Consider the following 18,131-nt stretch of genomic DNA (forward strand, 5'->3'; position numbering starts at 1 on the left):
CAAATCTGCATGTCTTACATTTAGGTGCCTTTCCTCAACTTCTAGGCTTGACTGGATTCCCATTCTTTAAAAGGTATGTTTTTCTTTAACTGTTTAAAAATATTAACTGAAGTCAGAAGTTGACAGCTGAAAAATTAATTAGCTAATCCCAGGAGTGCCTGATAAACACATGTGGTCATGGGAACATGTTTTTGACATCTAGAAGGGAAAACACTGGAACAATGTTTCATGTTTAACTGCAGGAAGATATTTTATCTTTTTCTTCAAAAGTGAAAAGAATCCTTTATGTATTCAAAGCAAATTATAAGAAACACAATCTAATACTGTACTATTAGGGGTAATTCATCCCATGTTGTTAAATGGTTACTTTTAGAAACGGTCCTACAGCTCACGGAAGGAGCCAAGAGCATTTTGGCAAGGGAGTTTAGCAAGAAAAATGAAGCTGAAGGCACTTTCTTCCTTTTCTTTTTCTCTCTTTTTTCGGCCTTTCTCACTTCTGGAGCTCATGAACAGAGCGAGCAAGTGGGGAGAAAACATTGCTGTGACCTACAAAGTGCATGCAAGTCCTTTGTTTAGTGACTTATGACTGTTTTCACACTTAGGACAGCATCCCTCATGGTCCCATGATCAAAATTTGGACGCTTGGCAACTGATGCTGGATTTATGATGGTTACAGTCTCCCAAGGTCATGGAGGATGGAGAAGCTGGATCATTTAACAACTGCAGTGATTCACTTAACAACTGTGGCAAGAGAGGTCAGAAAATGGGGCAAAACTCACTTAACAACTCTCTCACTTAGCAATGGAAATTTTGGGTTCAGTTTGGGTCGTAAGTGCAGGCCTATCTGCATTGGCCTGAAGGGGATCCAAGCTAGCCCTCCAGCAATTGCAAGGTTGTTTTTTAATTTGAGAAAAAATGAAGAGATTTGGAGAGAGTTGTTGTATTGACTGTACCAGGAAACAAAAGAGCTATCTTCAGTTAGACACCTGAAACTCTCCAAAAAGAGGCAGAGAAAGGAAAAGGACACCAAAGACGAGGAAGAAAACCCACTTTGTTTTAGTGCCTGTTCCGCTAATTTCAATGTAGAAAATAATACATTAATGGAGAGTTTATTTTCTTTTACAAAAAGCTGGATTGGAATAATTGCTTGGAGGAAAGACACACTTAATCCTTTCTCTCTTCACCTTTCCCCCTCTGATTGCCATGGGAAGCTTTTTTCCCCCCTAACTGAAAAAAGTATACAAGCCCACAAGCGATGTACTCCTCCCTCAAGTCTCGCCATTCTAATTGAGAAGTCCTCCTGGGATTTTTGTAAAAAAAAAAATATAACAGGGAGTTCCCATCTCAATCATCCTACATAATATCTAGATACAATATGGTTTTAAAGTCCATCCAAATTAATGAGACTAAAAAGTGCCTAACTCTGTCTGGATTATACCCTTCCTTTGTTTATAGAAATAGGCATAGACTTTTATAGAAGTACCTTCAGCTGCAAGCTCTTATGTCTTTCACCAGACACATTAAATCTGATTCTCGGCTGCCATACATTCCCTTTTAATGAAGGCTAGAAAAACCATTAACTGGAGAACTAGTCTATGGTTGCTACAACCTGTTATTCCAATTTAGTTCGTAGACTGGAGTTTTGAAGCTTCATTGATTGCTTTCAGCACAACGTATTTCAAGGGAGAAGAAAAAAGATCAATGGCTATGGAGTGAAAAACAAAAAGTGCAAGTGAAGAATATATCTTTTAGCAGTCAATTAGACCCTTGGTAATGTTCGGTGTCTCATGCCAAACATAGCACACATTACTACTTGATCTTAGCCAAAAAGTTGAGAAGCTGTTGTTTGATTTTACATCATCTTCATAAGAAAACAAGTAATGAAAGGCAAGGATAGGATAGGAACTATAAATTGACGATGGCTTCGGCATATAAAGAAAATTTATATAAAATGTTTTATAGGTGGCATCTACCACTGGCAAGATTGGCAAAAACGTTCAGTAACTTGTCTGCAAAATGCTGGAAATGTAATCATAACCAAGGGACTTATTACTACATTGGTGGACTTGCACCAAAGCAAAACAATATTGGGAGAAAATAGAGAACTGGCTGGAAAAAATAATTAAACAGAAGATAGATTGGAAACCAGAAGTATATTTGCTGGGCATAATCCCAGAGGGTTACGATAAAGGATCTGCATATTTAATTTTACATATACCAACAGTAGCAAGGATTAGCTATGTAAAATTCTGGAAAAATGAGAACACCCCGCCAGATGAGGAGGTAATTAGGACATTTTTAGAATATGCTGAGATGGACAGATTAACCTTAAAAATAAAGAAAAAGAAGACTCAGAATACTACTTGATCTGGAATAAATTCTATGACTGGTTAAAGACAAGGGGTAGAAGTTAGAGAAATAAAACAATGAATGTTTTTATTAAAAACAGAAATGGTGTATAACTACAATTTTATATGATATTATAAGTATTCTTATTAGAAAATGGGACAATATTTTTAATAGTACTAGCTATGGTTCTTATTCTTTGTAAATAACAGACTCAGACAAAATACTGCATTCAAAAATGTTTATGTATAAAAATTTTAAAAAAAAAAGAAAGGCAAGGAATTGTTCACTACCTTTATAGATCTCAGTGCAGCTTCTGATTTCACAAACAGAAACAGTTGGTGGAAGAAATTGGCCACCTTCAACAGGGAAGCAGACTGGTTAAGGCTCTCGAAAGTGCATTTGGGTATACATGGTTCTCTACCTCAGAGTATACTTACCCATTAAAGATGTTAGACAGAGTTGTAGTCTATCCCCAGGGCTCTTCAACCTCTCTGTCAATGATATTATAGGAGTCCTGTATGCTTTCATATGCCAACGATCCATGATAAATTTATTAATATTCTTTTCAATGCTCACGATATGGTTCTAATGGCACAGTCTCAAAAAGGTCTGAGATGAGAAGACTGTTGTGAAAGATAAAGAGCTACTTGCATTCTCAAATTTCTAAAGCAGGGGTGTCCGATCTTGGCAACCTGTGGATTTCAACTCCTAGAATTCCCCAGCTCTAACCCATGTTCTTTTGCTGGAAACAATGTCTGAACTCTAGCTCTTGTGTGATGTCTTTGTTCATGTAAGAAACCTTAAAACTCTAACCCTTGGATTGTCTCAGAGCCTTGACCCACCTCTTGCAATTTTGGAATGAATCTTGATTCTGGACTATTGTACTGTGAGCCCTATTTGAAAACAATTCAATCAGGCAATCATCTAAGGCTGTTTTGGTTTGCACGCTATTACTCTTGACCTTGAGTAAATTCACAGATACTGTAGCACCTGTGTGTGAGTCAATAACCTGAAGCAGAAAAGATATTGATTCTTTGTATTTACCACATATATATCTTATCTTATCTTATGTTCAAAATACACCTTGTAATTTACCTTTATTTTTTGATATGGTTATAAGATCAATCAATAAACTCCTCCTCCTCATGCGAAACATAAATTGAGGAAATATGCCTCATATAGATAGTCCTCAATTTACAGCCGCAACCGAGCCCAGAATTTCTGTTGTTAAGTGAGACATTGTTAAGTGAGTAATTGTTGTAAGTCGAGACTACCTGTACTTTTGGGGATGACTTCTTCTTGACTAGCAACTAGTATTCCTCCACTTACTGATGAAAGTTTATGGGACCAGTATTTATTTTATAGATATCTGCCACAAGTAATCAAAAGAAAAAAATCTATTTTAGGGGCATGGCATATATCCATTAAGAAGCATGCAAAGAACAATGGGAATCAGAGCATATAATCAAACAAATGTAAATACCTGATAGATTCATGGGAGATATCCGATCTTGGCATCTCTCAGGCAAGCATGAAAAAAAGATTGATGTTTGGAAAAATGAATATATTTTTGAATAAGGTGCCCTTGAGCATTTCTAGAGTGGTATTTCTCATCTCAACACTGTTAAGGTATATGGCTGGGGACTCCAAGTCCTGGCAGGGGAATTCTGGGAGTTAAAGTCCACACATTTTAATATTCATTTCTACTAAAAATGTCTTCCAAAATGGATAGGCTTTGTTTTGGCTTTCTTTCCTGACTTTTAGAGTGCTTCGATGCTACAGAAGAAAAGTCCACATGACAAAACATTTAAATACCAATATATTAAATATAAATTTAAAAATCTTATGGAATTGAAAGAATCTATGTATCTGTTAGATGCAGAACTGACTATTGTGTGCTAATAAAGCTAATAACTTCTTCATAACTGATGAACATGTAACCATCATTTAGCATCCAATGAGTTCTTCATCCCCATTGCTTATCCACTTCCTTCTGAGCCATTTTATATAAACAAATACCTTGTGTAACATCCCCAGCAGCCATTAGTGACTGACATTTTCTCCCCATTTTGAGCAGGCAGAATAAACAAGACTTCCCTCCTTTAAAAAGATCTACCTCAGAAATTGCACTGTCCAGATTATAGCTGCCAATCTGCCATCCTGGGCCTTACTAGCCAAATGTTTTGTTCTCACAGGAAGGGAGGGCCTCATATTTTCAGACCTATCAGGCATGGCTGGTATTTTCTCCCCACAACTGCACATACACTGCATGGCCATTTCAACCTTGGACATAGCTTTCTTCTCTTTGGCAGAGAAGGTCGTTAGCTTGGAGGTTTTGCTAGGCCCTGGACCTAACAGGTCTGTTCAACCTTGGCAACTTTAAAACTTATTCCAGAATTTTATTTATTTATTTATTTATTTATTTATTTATTTATTTATTTATTTATTTATTTATTTATTTATTTATTTATTTATTTATTTATTTATTTATTTGATTTGCCAATTGTTTACAAGATAGTAAGTATAAGTGTATACATAGTTGTGAATACATGAAATGGGTACATATAAGAAAAATAAAAGAAGAATAAGAGAAACAATAGGACAGGGACGGTAGGCACGTTGGTGCGCTTATGCACGCCCCCACAGACCTCTTAGGAAAGGGGTGAGGTCAATAGTAGACAGTCTAAGGTTAAAGTTTTTGGGGTTTGGGGAAGAAACTACAGAGTCGGGTAGAGTATTCCAGACATTGACCACTCTATTGCTGAAGTCGTATTTCCTGCAATCAAGTTTGGTGCGGTTAACTTTGAGTTTGTATCTATTGTGTGCTCTTGTGTTGTTATGGTTGAAGCTGAAGTATTCATTGACAGGTAGGACATTTCAATGTATGATTTTATATACCATGCTTAAATCAGACCGAAGACGGCGTAATTCAAGGTTTTCTAGTTCTAGAATTTCAAGTCTGGTGGCATAAGGTATTCTACAACGAGTAGAGGAGTGGAGAACTCTTCTTGTGAAATATTTCTGGACTTTCTCAATTGTGCTAATATCAGATACGTAATGTGGGTTCCAGACTGATGAACTGTATTCGAGTATTGGTCTAGCAAATGTTTTGTATGCTCTGGTTAGTAGTGTGATATTACAAGAGAAACAGCTACGTAGGATTAGGTTAACAACTCTTAATGCCTTTTTGGCTATGTAGTTGCAGTGGGCTCTAGCACTTAGATCATTAGAGGTGAGTATTCCAAGGTCCTTTACAGAGCTTGGGTCATCAACAAGATCTTGACTATTCAGCTTGTATTTTATTTTCTGATTTTTTTGCCAATATGTAAGACAGAGCATTTATTTGTTGAGATTTGAAGTTGCCATTTGTTTGACCATTCTGATACATAGTCAAGATCTTTTGTAGGGTAGCAGTATTGTCTGTGGTATTGAACAGCTTTACATCATCAGTGAAAAGAACGCAATTGCTCTTACTATGATCACAGAGGTCATTCCCCAGCCAGAATATCTATAGTATGGAAGCTGTCCTAGATTCTGCATTCCTGGATGACCATTGAGAACTAGCAGTCTTAGTGTCTCCTCACCACAAGTTCCTAGCCTCCTTTTGTGAGTCCAAATCTATGTGGAATCATCTTGTCTTCTGTATCCATGTAAATAGGACAGTTTAATAACAATTAGGACCTGTGGTGGTACAGTGATTAGATGGTAGGCTAATTCTGCCAACTGCCAGGATTTCGATTCTGGGTGGCTCAAGGTTGACTCAGCCTTCCATCCTTCTGAGCTTGGTAAAATGAGGACCCAGATTGTTGGAGGCAAGATGCTAACTCCATAAACTACTTAGAGAGGGCTGTGAAGCAGTATAAAGGTGGTATATACTATAAGTCTAAATACTATTGCTATTATTATAGTGTCTCTGCCATCCAGTGCCCCTCTTGAATTTTTCAGGGCTGAAAAATTTCCCTTTCCAGATATGTTTGTTTACATCTAGCTCAGTAGATGCATTCTATCTACACTGCTGATGGTGCAGTCTGAAACCTCTATATGCTGAACAAAATGTGGGGTCATAGTCACATTTTGAGAATATTTTAAAGAAACCCTTTTCTTTTCCTAGGGAAAAAAAATCAAGCAATTAACATGACTATCCTTCATAAGACTTTTTTTTTTTTTTTGCAAAGATATTATATATTTTTCAGAAAGATAAAAACCCAGTTTTCTGAAAACATAGATTATATCTAGATTTTTACATTAGAAGGAGCTTGGTAGCAGTTTTTATTACAAGGTAAATTTGCATTTGATCAAATGAGTTATAGCTCAGAAAAGGACAAGCCGTTTAATAAAAAAAATGTTAGACAAGGTTATGCCAAAACGTTTGTTTTTTTGCTGCAATAGGCCAACTCTTTCTATAATATCCAGGTCTTTAACAGTGAATCACTATTTTTTGAAGAATGGTACAATCATTTGTGGCCACAATGATTTTGAAACATATTATGAATGGGGATTGAATTGGGGTTAATTCAGCCAGTGTACATGAACTGTGGCAACTTCCAAATGTGTGAAACTTGGTTCCCCAAATTCTCAGCCATAACTAGACTGACTGAGGAATTCTGGGAATTGAATTCTATGCGTCTGGAACTTGTCAAAGTTGGAAACAGTGCCTTAAGCAGCCATGCATACCTTTGCATATCCTAGATATGAAATACTGCCTTAAGTGAGCTGAGTAATATTATATCATGGAGTCTGGAAATGTAAATAAGCCAGTGAAGTAAGATATTTAATGGGCCAATTTGTACAGATAATCATTTAATTTCTCCTCTATAGCCAAGTTCTATACAGATTCTATCTATTTTTTTTTACTTTTTATCCAGTTATATATTTCTGTCAGTTGTCAACTCTTTTGATATTTGCACCCTGGTTATCATAGAACTGTTTATTCTGTGTCAAAAGGTTAGAGTGCACTTCTTTTTAAAAATGTGGTCAATAAATAATTGGCCCATTTGTTTTATAAACATCGTTGTTCTGATTTATCTTTAAGGGAGGATGGTTAATGTGTAGAAAAATCTTTGGTGCACATTAGACTGCAGACTTGTATTCTAGTCCCTCTTTGTTTCATAGTTCTCATATATTATAAGGTCATCTATTATTTATTTTGCAGTTACCATAAAGTCTGAACATTTGCAGCGCCCATGAGTAATTGACAATACAGACTATCAACAATAAATCTCTGCTTGGGAGATTTTATTTTCCCCACAATATCACTGCTGGCTAAAAATGTGGCAAATGAGGATTGAAAACTTGGCTCTCGGTCTTCTTGTGTACAAGATAAAACAAAAAGACAGTTGGAAGTTGAATTATATTAAACAATATTATTAAAATAAAACGGGATTTAGGAAGCAGCCAGAAATGCAAACTTTTTCCTTCAGTTCTACCAGTTTTCCTCTCAAATATAAATAGATTGCCATAGATAGTTCTGAATAAAGTTAAAAGAATGATTGAGCTTAACTTTGATAATGATGAATATGAACCAAATATGGAAAAAGCAAGGGGAGCCTGGCAATCAAATTTAGGTTAATCCACTCTACCATGTTTCCTGTAGCTACGCAAGCTATGATTGTGGAAGTCGAACCTTTAAAAAGCAAGGCAGGAAGAAAATTGTCTCGTTTGAGCTGTGGTGCTGGAGAAGGCTCCCGCATATTCTTTGGACAGCAAAGGTGACTAACAAACAAGTACTGGAGAGCATAACACCAGACACATCACTGGAAGGCAAAATCACAAAACTGTGCTCACTTATTCTGGCCATGCCATGAGTGGCAATTCACTTGAGAAAGCAATTATGCATGGAAGAGTTAGTGGTAAATGGAAACCAGGCCGCCAATGAACACGGTGGCTGGACACTATCAAAGCTAACACCAGCCAGTCCAGAGCATAGAACAACTCAAAGAAGTAGTGCAAGATCAGAAGATGTGAAGAGACATGACCCATGCTAAGGGTTGTACATGACTGAATGCATAACATCATCATCAACAACTTTTATGAGGAATTGATATGAACAAGAATTTTTAGTCCTCCTAATCTCTGGCTTAAAAGGAACATATTGTTTTTCAGTGCCAAAACGTGAGGAAAATGTAGACTTGAATCTTTAAAGCTGTGCTTCCTCCCTCTCTCCCCCCCACTTCCCCCCATGCTTACATGGACTTCTAGTAAACTTCTATAGATTTGGTAACTGTAAATATCTTAATTCAGAAGACATAGTAAAATCTATCCATTTCTTTGCTTGGAAGCAGAGCTAGGAAATCCACAGTTGCAACTGGCTTCCCAAAATCTATGCCTCTGCCAAGGTTGCAGGACCTTTATCTCCTTCAGAATTTTCAATGATCAGCCTAATGCCTGAGAAGCTGGAAACAATTCTTGATGTAATTCAATAGGGAAAATTACATTGCTAGATGTCTTACATGGCAGCAGCCGCATCACTTGGATCCAGGGATATATCCATAGGGCAGGGTTCTCCAACCTTAATTTTAAGATGCATGGACTTCAATTCCCAGATTTATCTAGTTGGCATACTGTCTGGGAAATTCTGGAAGTTTAAGTATACATATCTTAAAGTTGAGAATGAGAAACACTAACATGTGATAGAGAAAATAAAAAAGATGGCAGCCATGATTCTGTGTGCCACTGCTGCTCGTATGCTGGGTGCTGAATGTGTTGCTTAGGACTGTTGTGTGACTCTAAGCTGCCGTGGGCATTTGAAATGAAAAACAGCATTGCTACTCAAATCCCATTTTTAAGAAGTCCAGATAAATGTGAGACTGAGGCAATTAAGATCTCCCACTACTCTCTCTCCCCCACCCCCAAATCTCACAGCAATTCAGAAAAGAAAATGAGGGAAAATCTACACTGTCAACAATAAGTGACCAATAAGAAAACAGCACAACAGGTTCCATTAAGTTTAATGGTCCTCTTAGGATGTGTGATAAGACTGGCCGTGCCTGAGGCAACTTGAATCTAAGGAGGCAGGCAGGCAATGGGTTCAGGGATGGCAGAATGAGAGCACTCTGGCTTGCCTGCCCTTGCCAGCTGGCTGGCTTTCTCTACTCAAGAGAAAACTTAGCCAGATTGCTCTAGTCACCAGGGAATGGTAGCCATATCTAGAAGTGCCAAAGCTGCAGGTGCAAAACGAAAAGGGTTTTAGAAGACCTCTTAAAATAGCATTTGGTGAAGCAGCTGGCAACGGTCTTACAATTCTCCTGGCCTGTCATTCCAGTTTCATGCTGTGTGAAAGGACCCTTGAGAGAGAGTTGGTAGAAGCTGTGCGAAGAACTGGAGAGGAAAAGGAGCAGGTTGAAGAGTAAGGAGTAGCCCCTGCTACAGCTTGATTATGGTGGTGAGGGGCAGAATTTGGAGTGGCAGGAGGTGGCCCTGCCTGTCTATCTGCCAGACTTACATGGTAAGCAGCTGAAATGGAGAAAGGAAGCTCACATCTGCATGGTGTCACTTTTGATGAGAACTGTTTCATGCTAGGATCTGCAGGTCCCTTGTCATTAACCTCATCACAATAGTTTGTATCATTCATTTCAGCTGCTGAATACAGGTAGTTAGTCCTCAACTTACATCCATTCATTTATTGACGGTTCACAGTTACCACGGCACTGAAGAAAGGTGACCTATGACCATTTTTCCCACATGATCATATGATCAGTGCTGCTGTAACTTCAAACAGTCACTAAACAAATGGTTGTAAGTCAAGGATTACCTGTGAATGATAGATGAGACTGAAAGATTGTTACGTGGTGAGCTTTGTGATCAAATGAGGGTTTATACACGGGTTTTTCCAATCCTAGTCCAGATCTCTAACCGCTACACTGAACTGACTTGCTATAGCTAAAGATGAGGTATTTTCTAAGATTCAGGTTTTGTTGTGGTTAGTCAGCAGCAGGTGCAGACGGCTGAATAGAGCGTGGACTCAGATGAGGGGCCAGGACCATTAGGGAGTGGACTGCTGCCTTCAGTGATTGTGGGGGCTGGCAGCAGTGAAGAGGAGGTTCCCGAGGAGTCTGTGTCAAGTGTGTGTGCGCGCAGGATTGCTCGTAGGAAAGAGCAGCTACAACAGCATGGGTGACTTAGGAGTAAGGCTGCAAGGTAATGGCCCCTCCTTCAAGAAGATAAAAGCCAGATGTGAAAGGAACGTACTTTGCAGAAGGCAAAGACATTTTGAAACTCCAGCCTCGTGGACATTCCAGTATCCTGAGTTTGTATTTGAAGATTCTTGTATTGCAAATTATTTCATGTCTGTTATCTTTTGGCAAGTCTCGCACAGTTTGGCAAGGCTTGTGCTTATCACAGCTAATTATTTTGTAAAAGCATTACAAGGTAAAGCATTACAAGGTTTCTGTTCCTTTTGGATTGTGTTTGATTTGTTGGAAAAGGGTCAGAACAGGTTTCACTTGACTGGCAATATTCTGTTGCTTCCACTGTATCAATATAATTCTGTATAAATAGTTATATTATGTAATGGCCTGCCAACATAGTGCCTAGATATATTGTACGAAAGGTACTTTTTCCAGGTGGCCTCAATGACTCTCTGAAAGAATGCAAATGACCAGCTGTCTTCAAGGAGTATAAATCCTTCCATTCCCCACCATCCACTCAGAGTTCAATAAGCCTCATGGATTAGAAGTGAAACGTCTTCAAAGAAAAACCAGAAAGTCCAGTTGCCTCTTGAAAAAGCACCTTTGGGACAACCATGACCTGGATGACTGAGAATCTCCATAGACGTTTAGATATATTGTACTATAATTTCAATTATCCTTGCCTGGCATGCAAATCTATAGTCAATTAATCTGACTTCAGGTAGTCCCCCACCATTTGCATCTTATCACTGCATGAGCATGCCCTGGCCATGTGCATTTCCCCACCCTGCAGGGTTGATGTGACACAAACGAGGCTGGTTTAAGTACTTTACCTGGGAAGCATATCAGTAGTCTGATATATCCAAAAGTTTGGGTTTTAGGTTGATGTGTTAGAATTTTCCATCTATTACTATGAAAGGATATCGTGGGACTTGGAACAAAGACAATGGGTGCTGAATAGGAATTGGCAATGGGGCAACTAATTTAATTGTAGGGTACTTTTCTGTGACCCAAGTATGAATGAAAAACACTTCAACTTAGTAGTGGGCAAAGGCAATTTGTAAAACGGTAGGATTGCCACATTGCAATCTGGAACGACTCTTTTGCTTTATACGTGATATGGGACACAGAATAAGGGAAATGCAACTTCCTCGGTGTCTACTTTTGTGCCAGTGAAGATCAGTCTTCCCCATCTACTTAAATATACACAGATGCTAATTCTAAATATTGGACATTAGAGAAAGAGAGAATGTGTTCGTGTGGTCAGACAGAATACACAAGCTGTGCATATGCATGAATTGCGCAATGAAAATAAAAAATGAATGTGGAATTAATGATGACCTAGAGAGAGTCTTTACTATATAGTAAAAGAGGTGGGATTTCAGAGTAATTTGTGCAAAGTTCCAAGTAATTTAATTCAACCCAAAAAAGAAAATACAGTCTTTTTTCCTCATCTTACCTTGCCTGCCTCCTTCAGGGCTCAGATATTTTGTTCTCTTTCCATTCCTACCTCATAGAGGTTCAACATCCTTATAACATAACATCATACATAGTTATGTTGCACAAACTACACTGCTCAAAAAAAATAAAGGGAACACTTAAACAACACAATGTAACTCCAAGTCACACTTCTGTGAAATCAAACTGTCCTCTTAGGTAGCAACACTGATTGACAATCAATTTCACATGCTGTTGTACAAATGGAATAGACAACAGGTGGAAAGCAGAGGCAGTTAGCAAGACATCCCCAATAAAGCAGTGGTTCTGCAAGTGGTGACCACAGACCTCTTCTCAGTTCCTATGCTTTCTGGCTGATGGTTTGGTCACTTTTGAATGCTGGCGGTGCTTTCACTCTAGTGGTAGCATGAGACAGAGTCTACAACCCACACAAGTGGCTCAGGTAGTGCAGCTCATCCAGGATGGCACATCAATGCGAGCTGTGGCAAGAAGGTTTGCTGTGTCTGTCAGCGTAGTGTCCAGAGCATGGAGGCGCTACCAGGAGACAGGCCAGTACACCAGGAGATGTGGAGGAGGCCGTAGGAGGGCAACAACCCAGCATCAGGACCGCTACCTACACCTTTGTGCAAGGAGGGACAGGAGGAGCACTGCCAGAACCCTGCAAAATGACCTCCAGTGGGCCACAAATGTGCATGTGGCTGCTCTAACGGTCAGAAACAGACTCCATGAGGGTGATACGAGGGCCTGACGTCCGCAGGTGGGGGTTGTGCTTACAGCCCAACACCGTGCAGGATGTTTGGCATTTGCCAGAGAACACCAAGATTGGCAAATTCACCACTGGTGCCCTGTGCTCTTCACAGATGAAAGCAGGTTCACACTGAGCACATGTGACAGACGTGACAGGGTCTGCAGATGCTGTGGAGAACATTCTGCTGCCTGCAGCATCCTCGAGCATGACCGGTTTGGCAGTGGGTCAGTAATGGTGTGGGGTGGCATTTCTTTAGGGGGCCACACAGCCCTCCATGTGCTCACCAGAGGTAGCCTGACTGCCATTAGGTACCGAGACGAGATCCTCAGACCCCTTGTGAGACCATATGCTGGTGCGGTTGGCTCTGGGTTCCTCCTAATGCAAGACAATGCTAGACCTCTTGTGGCTGGAGTGTGTCAGCAGTTCCTGCAAGACGAAGGCATGGATGCTATGGACTGGCCCGCCTGTTCCCCAGACCTGAATCCAATTGAGCACATCTGGGACATCATGTCTCGCTCCATCCACCAACGCCATGTTGCATCACAGACTGTCCAGGAGTTGGGGGATGCTTTAGTCCAGGTGTGGGAGGAGATCCCTCAGGAGACCATCCACCACCTCATCAGGAGCATGCCCAGGCATTGTAGGGAGGTCATACAGGCACGTGGAGGCCACACACACTACTGATCCTCATTTTGACTTGTTTTAAGGACATTACATCAAAGTTGGATCAGCCTGTAGTGTTTTTTTCCACTTTAATTTTGAGTGTAACTCCAAATCCAGACCTCCATGGGTTGCTAAATTTGATTGCCATTGATAATTTTGGTGTGATTTTGTTCTCAGCACATTCAACTATGTAATGAATGAAGTATTTAATAAGAATATTTCATTCATTCAGATCTAGGATGTCTTATTTTTGTGTTCCCTTTATTTTTTTTTGAGCAGTGTATAATATAGAAAACAATAGACAAAAAGTATGTTGCAACATCAGAGTACATACCCCAGCTCTTTGCACTTGCATTCTGACATCAGAATATATATGTATACCTTTTGGTTTGTTCCCTTCACTCCACCATGGCCTTGGAAGGCAGAACCTTGTCTTTACTAACTTGTGAAGAGAGTGGAGACCTTATTATATTACTTTAGGACTAGTCATAGCATAGAAGGCTAGACACCTATGAGATTGGGGCTCCCCAAAGTCAATATTGACCTTCACCTTGCTAATGTTGTCATTGCTTTGTTGTTATTATCCGTTGCACTATTAGTTAAAGTAGCATTTATTTAAATATTTTCATATAATAAATGCTTGAGGGGTTGATGAACAAATTGCAACTTCATGAAGAAGTTGATGAGCTTTTGAACTAAAAACTCTCTCCAGTCCACCTCCCTCCCATTAGATAATAATCTGTGTATTATATTGAGGAAAAAAAGAGTTATAAATGTGGATGCAATATTCACTTTGTGTATTCACTGCTTGAGATTTTATTTCAAGTGGTTTTGTGAGGAATTAAGAAATAGAAATGGGTGGGTGCTATTCACCCACTGTAATTATCTTCTCAGATGTTTATATTTATTGCCGATAGTTGTGATACATGGGAAGATATAGTGGAAATTGTAGTAGACTTTGACAATATTGGGCTCTATGCTTTAGAAAATATTTTCCCCAACCCCCAGTGACTCTGGTATTCTGAGCAATGTAACCTCATTCTACGTCTCACTTCAGCTGCTAATATCTTTCTATAGCAGACGCCTAAAATCGTACTAACAGAGTAAATTGATACCGTGGATTTCTTCAGAACACCTTTATGAAGTTCAGTGATGGTTAGTCTCAAGTAAGTAGGAATAGGAATCTAGCCCAAGCATAAAGCTAAAATACAAATAAATAATGTTCCTGGGGATCTTCACCAAGATCTAGACACTGATAAAATGTTCCTCTCTACTAATTGTATTTTGATACAGTTAAAAGATAACCAAAGCTTTCATTGCAATTTCCAAACAAGATGGCCATCCAAGGTGAAGTACATTGTGGTTTGTCAAATTACCTGCCAACATTTTTAAATTAACTGCCAGGGTGAAATGAATGAATACACAATGTATTTACAAGACATCTGGAGAACATTTCAGGAGCTGCTTTTATTAGTCAACTTAATTGTTTAACTAAAAACACATTTACTTTCTTAGACTCTATTTGATACCCAGATAACAAAATCACAAAGCAAAATAGATAGATGTACCTTTTAAGGATTGGAAATATAAGTCTTATTAAAGCTTAACCAAGCTATTGAGCTGTTCTATGAAAGTAAATCTTAGTCCTTAAATGGGACAAGTAAATCTTCTTTAGAGTTACATTAGTTACATTAATAACAAAGATTCTAATGTTTCACCAGTGTACAAACTGCATATCCAAAGTATCCTAAGAGCATGTAAAATAGGGGTGTATAAACAATGGGGCCCCAAGCATTGGTCATGTTTCCCAGATTCTCTTCAAAAATTGTCATCAAGTTGAATATTTTACTATGGCAGAAGAAGAGAATTAAATCTTCATAAGGAGCAATATTTTCAAAATGATTAAATTCAAAGGCATTGTGTAAACACATTTCAAGTTTGCATATGGCGATAGTTCTTTAAAGAAACACTTAAAGTGTAAATACTTTAAAGGTTGGCATCCAATTGTTTTTGTCTAATTTGTCCTATTCATTTAGGTCTAACAATTCCAGTTTGGATTTAATTTTAAGTAATAACTGATGGGTTCATATATCACACAAAGCCAAAAGCATGAAACCACTTTAAAAAAAGTTTTTAAATATAATGAACATATATATGACAATATAACATGGAAAAAAATCTTACAAAGATAATCTGATGGTATGCATTGGAATCTTTGGTACAACAACTGTAAAATAACTGTAAAGACAAGGAAAGAAATGAAAAATAGATTTCAAAAGAATGGCTGATATTTTTCAAGAAATGCTGTAAATTAAAGGATTCAATGAATTTGGCATATTTTCTTCTTTTCCATTAAATGTGAATCTGCAAAACAGCTTTTTTTCCATTATTAAAAGAGAGATAGAACAGGAGCCATAACATTATTTCCTATGGAAAAAAAGTCAGGAATATGTATGTATGTATGTATGTATGTATGTATGTATGTATGTATGGTATTCAGCTTTGTTCAGGTATTTTCCCACGTCATTATAGTTGTGCTTTTAAAGTTGTAGCAACGTTTCGGCAGAATCTCATCTGCCATCATCAGGCTTGATCATCATCAGATGAACACAATACAGAAGCCTGATGATGGCAGATGAGTTGCTACAACTTTAAAAGCACAACTATAATGATGTGGGAAAATACCTGAACAAAGCTGGATACCATATATGTAAGTACCCGCGAAAACTTAAGAATATATGTGTGTGTGTGTGTGTGTGTGTGTGTGTGTGTGTGTGTGTGTATGTATATGTATATGTATATGTATATGTATATGTATATAAAACTTAAGAATATATATATGTAAGAATATACATGTACTTACATACATGTAAGTACCTCGAAAACTTAAGAAAACATATATATTAAGAAAACAAATATATATATATATATATATATATATATATATATATATATATATATATATATATATATTTGTTTTCTTAAGTTTTGCATGGTACTTACATGTATGTGTATATATACAGAGCTACATTTGATTAGAAATTTTAAAAAGGACCCCATGCATAAATCAAGGAATTAATTTAGATATTTTGTTCCTGGCAAATGCATGGTAGGAAGAAGGTGAGTCAGAACAAAGACCAGCCTTTTCTGGGTATAAAAATCTATGACAGAGCAGATTGCGATTACATTTCCTTTTAAAAATATATGAAATAGCCAGGTATATCATTATTTTCTTGCAATGTACAAAAAGACCTGGCATCTTTACATAATGTAAGAGGAAAGAGGAAAGTTCTGGGAAGGAATCATCTTCAAAAAGCTCAATAATGTCCTGGTGCATTTTTGTTTGTTTGTTTCTTCAGTGCCTTCATGGTAGAAGAACGAAGTAGAAATTATGTGATGGTACAGATACTAATTTTGAATTAAAATTAATTGGAAAATTATCCAATCAGAAATCTATTCCTGAAAGTGGACAGGAACTACCTACCTTAATTGAACTACCTACCTTAATCACAAATCCCTATTTTTAATGTGATATAAATAACTGTCTCCATATAATTTAATTTCACCTATATTTTACATAATTTAATTAAAAACAGAAGAAACTGTGATTGTTCTGCAGATTACTCTTATTGTCTGCAAGTTGAGTCTTGGCAGCTGGACTTCTTTTCTTGTTGGTTCAAAACATTTTGCTGTTTCTTTGGTCTGAGCAAGTTGATTAGGGGGACTCCATATATGTCCTAAAAAGGGGAAAGTGTCTTCATTCCACAACATATGCCTGCTTTTTGTGTTGATATACAGTATTTTAATTTGAGCATCTCTTCCTATTAAATTATATTTAGCAGCCAAATACCCTATTGAGTTCCTGCAGGAAGATGGATTTTACCTGTGGTTTCGTGTTAAGGGTTACTATAATTAACTGGTCTGGGGTACTCTCTTTTGTTACAACTGGAAAGGTTTCACCCTGTAACACTGGAGCAGAGAACAATATATTCCAATATCACTCGTCACTTTAAGGGACACCTTATGGATTCACAGCTGTCTAAGTTCTTGTAAAAGCCATAGCATGCAGTTATAATAGCTAATGGATTAATACAAACCAGAGCACCTGGCAGTCTAATACTGGAAATAAGCCCTTATTCTCTAGGAGAAAAATTATGTGTACGATGCCTCTTTGTGTCCTGTTCTCAGCACATGCATTATTTCAAAAAATGTTTGTTCCATTGTCCAGCAGATGTAGCTTAAACCCTTCTGATGATTCTGGCGAACATTTTCTGTTGTTCAGCCGCTAAGTTGCATCTGACTCTTTGTGACCCCTTGGACAGAGGTGGTATTCAGCAGGTTCTGACCAGTTCTGGAGAACCGGTAGTGGAAATTTTGAGTAGTTTGGAGAACTGGCAAATACCACCTCTGACTGGCCCCGCCCCCATCTATTCTCTGCCTCCCAAGTCCCAGCTGATCAGCTGGGTCTTCTTTTGTTGCCCTGCACAGGAGAATGGAGCTGGAAAGGGATGGGGAGGGAATGGGATTTTGCAGTAACCTTCCCCCAGGAGTGGGGAGGGAATGGAGATTTTACAGTATCTTTCCCCTGCCATGCCCACCAAGCCATGCCCACCAAGCCACGGCCACAGAATAGGTAGTACAAATTTTTGAATCCTACCACTGCCCATGGACACCAGGCCTTCTGTCCTCCACTGTCTTGTGGAGTTTGCCCAAATTCATGTTCACAGTGTTGATGACACTATCCAACCACCTCATCCTCTGCCATCTCCTTCTACTTTTGCCTTCAG

The 18,131-nt window shown here is 38.3% G+C and overlaps 1 long non-coding RNA gene across 1 annotated transcript; it reads left to right on the top strand.

The window, feature by feature from the left end:
• On the top strand, positions 1-4,276 carry LOC148132482 (uncharacterized). The gene is made up of 3 exons (XR_015748060.1): positions 1-73; positions 603-2,547; positions 2,626-4,276. It is a non-coding gene; the product is annotated as an uncharacterized LOC148132482 (long non-coding RNA).
• Positions 4,277-18,131: the final 13,855 nt, after the last annotated feature.

The sequence above is a fragment of the Notechis scutatus genome, chromosome 2, assembly GCF_049901735.1.
Source record: "Notechis scutatus isolate UNSWTSFEM ecotype Mainland chromosome 2, rNotScu1.2, whole genome shotgun sequence".
Lineage (NCBI taxonomy): Eukaryota > Metazoa > Chordata > Lepidosauria > Squamata > Elapidae > Notechis > Notechis scutatus.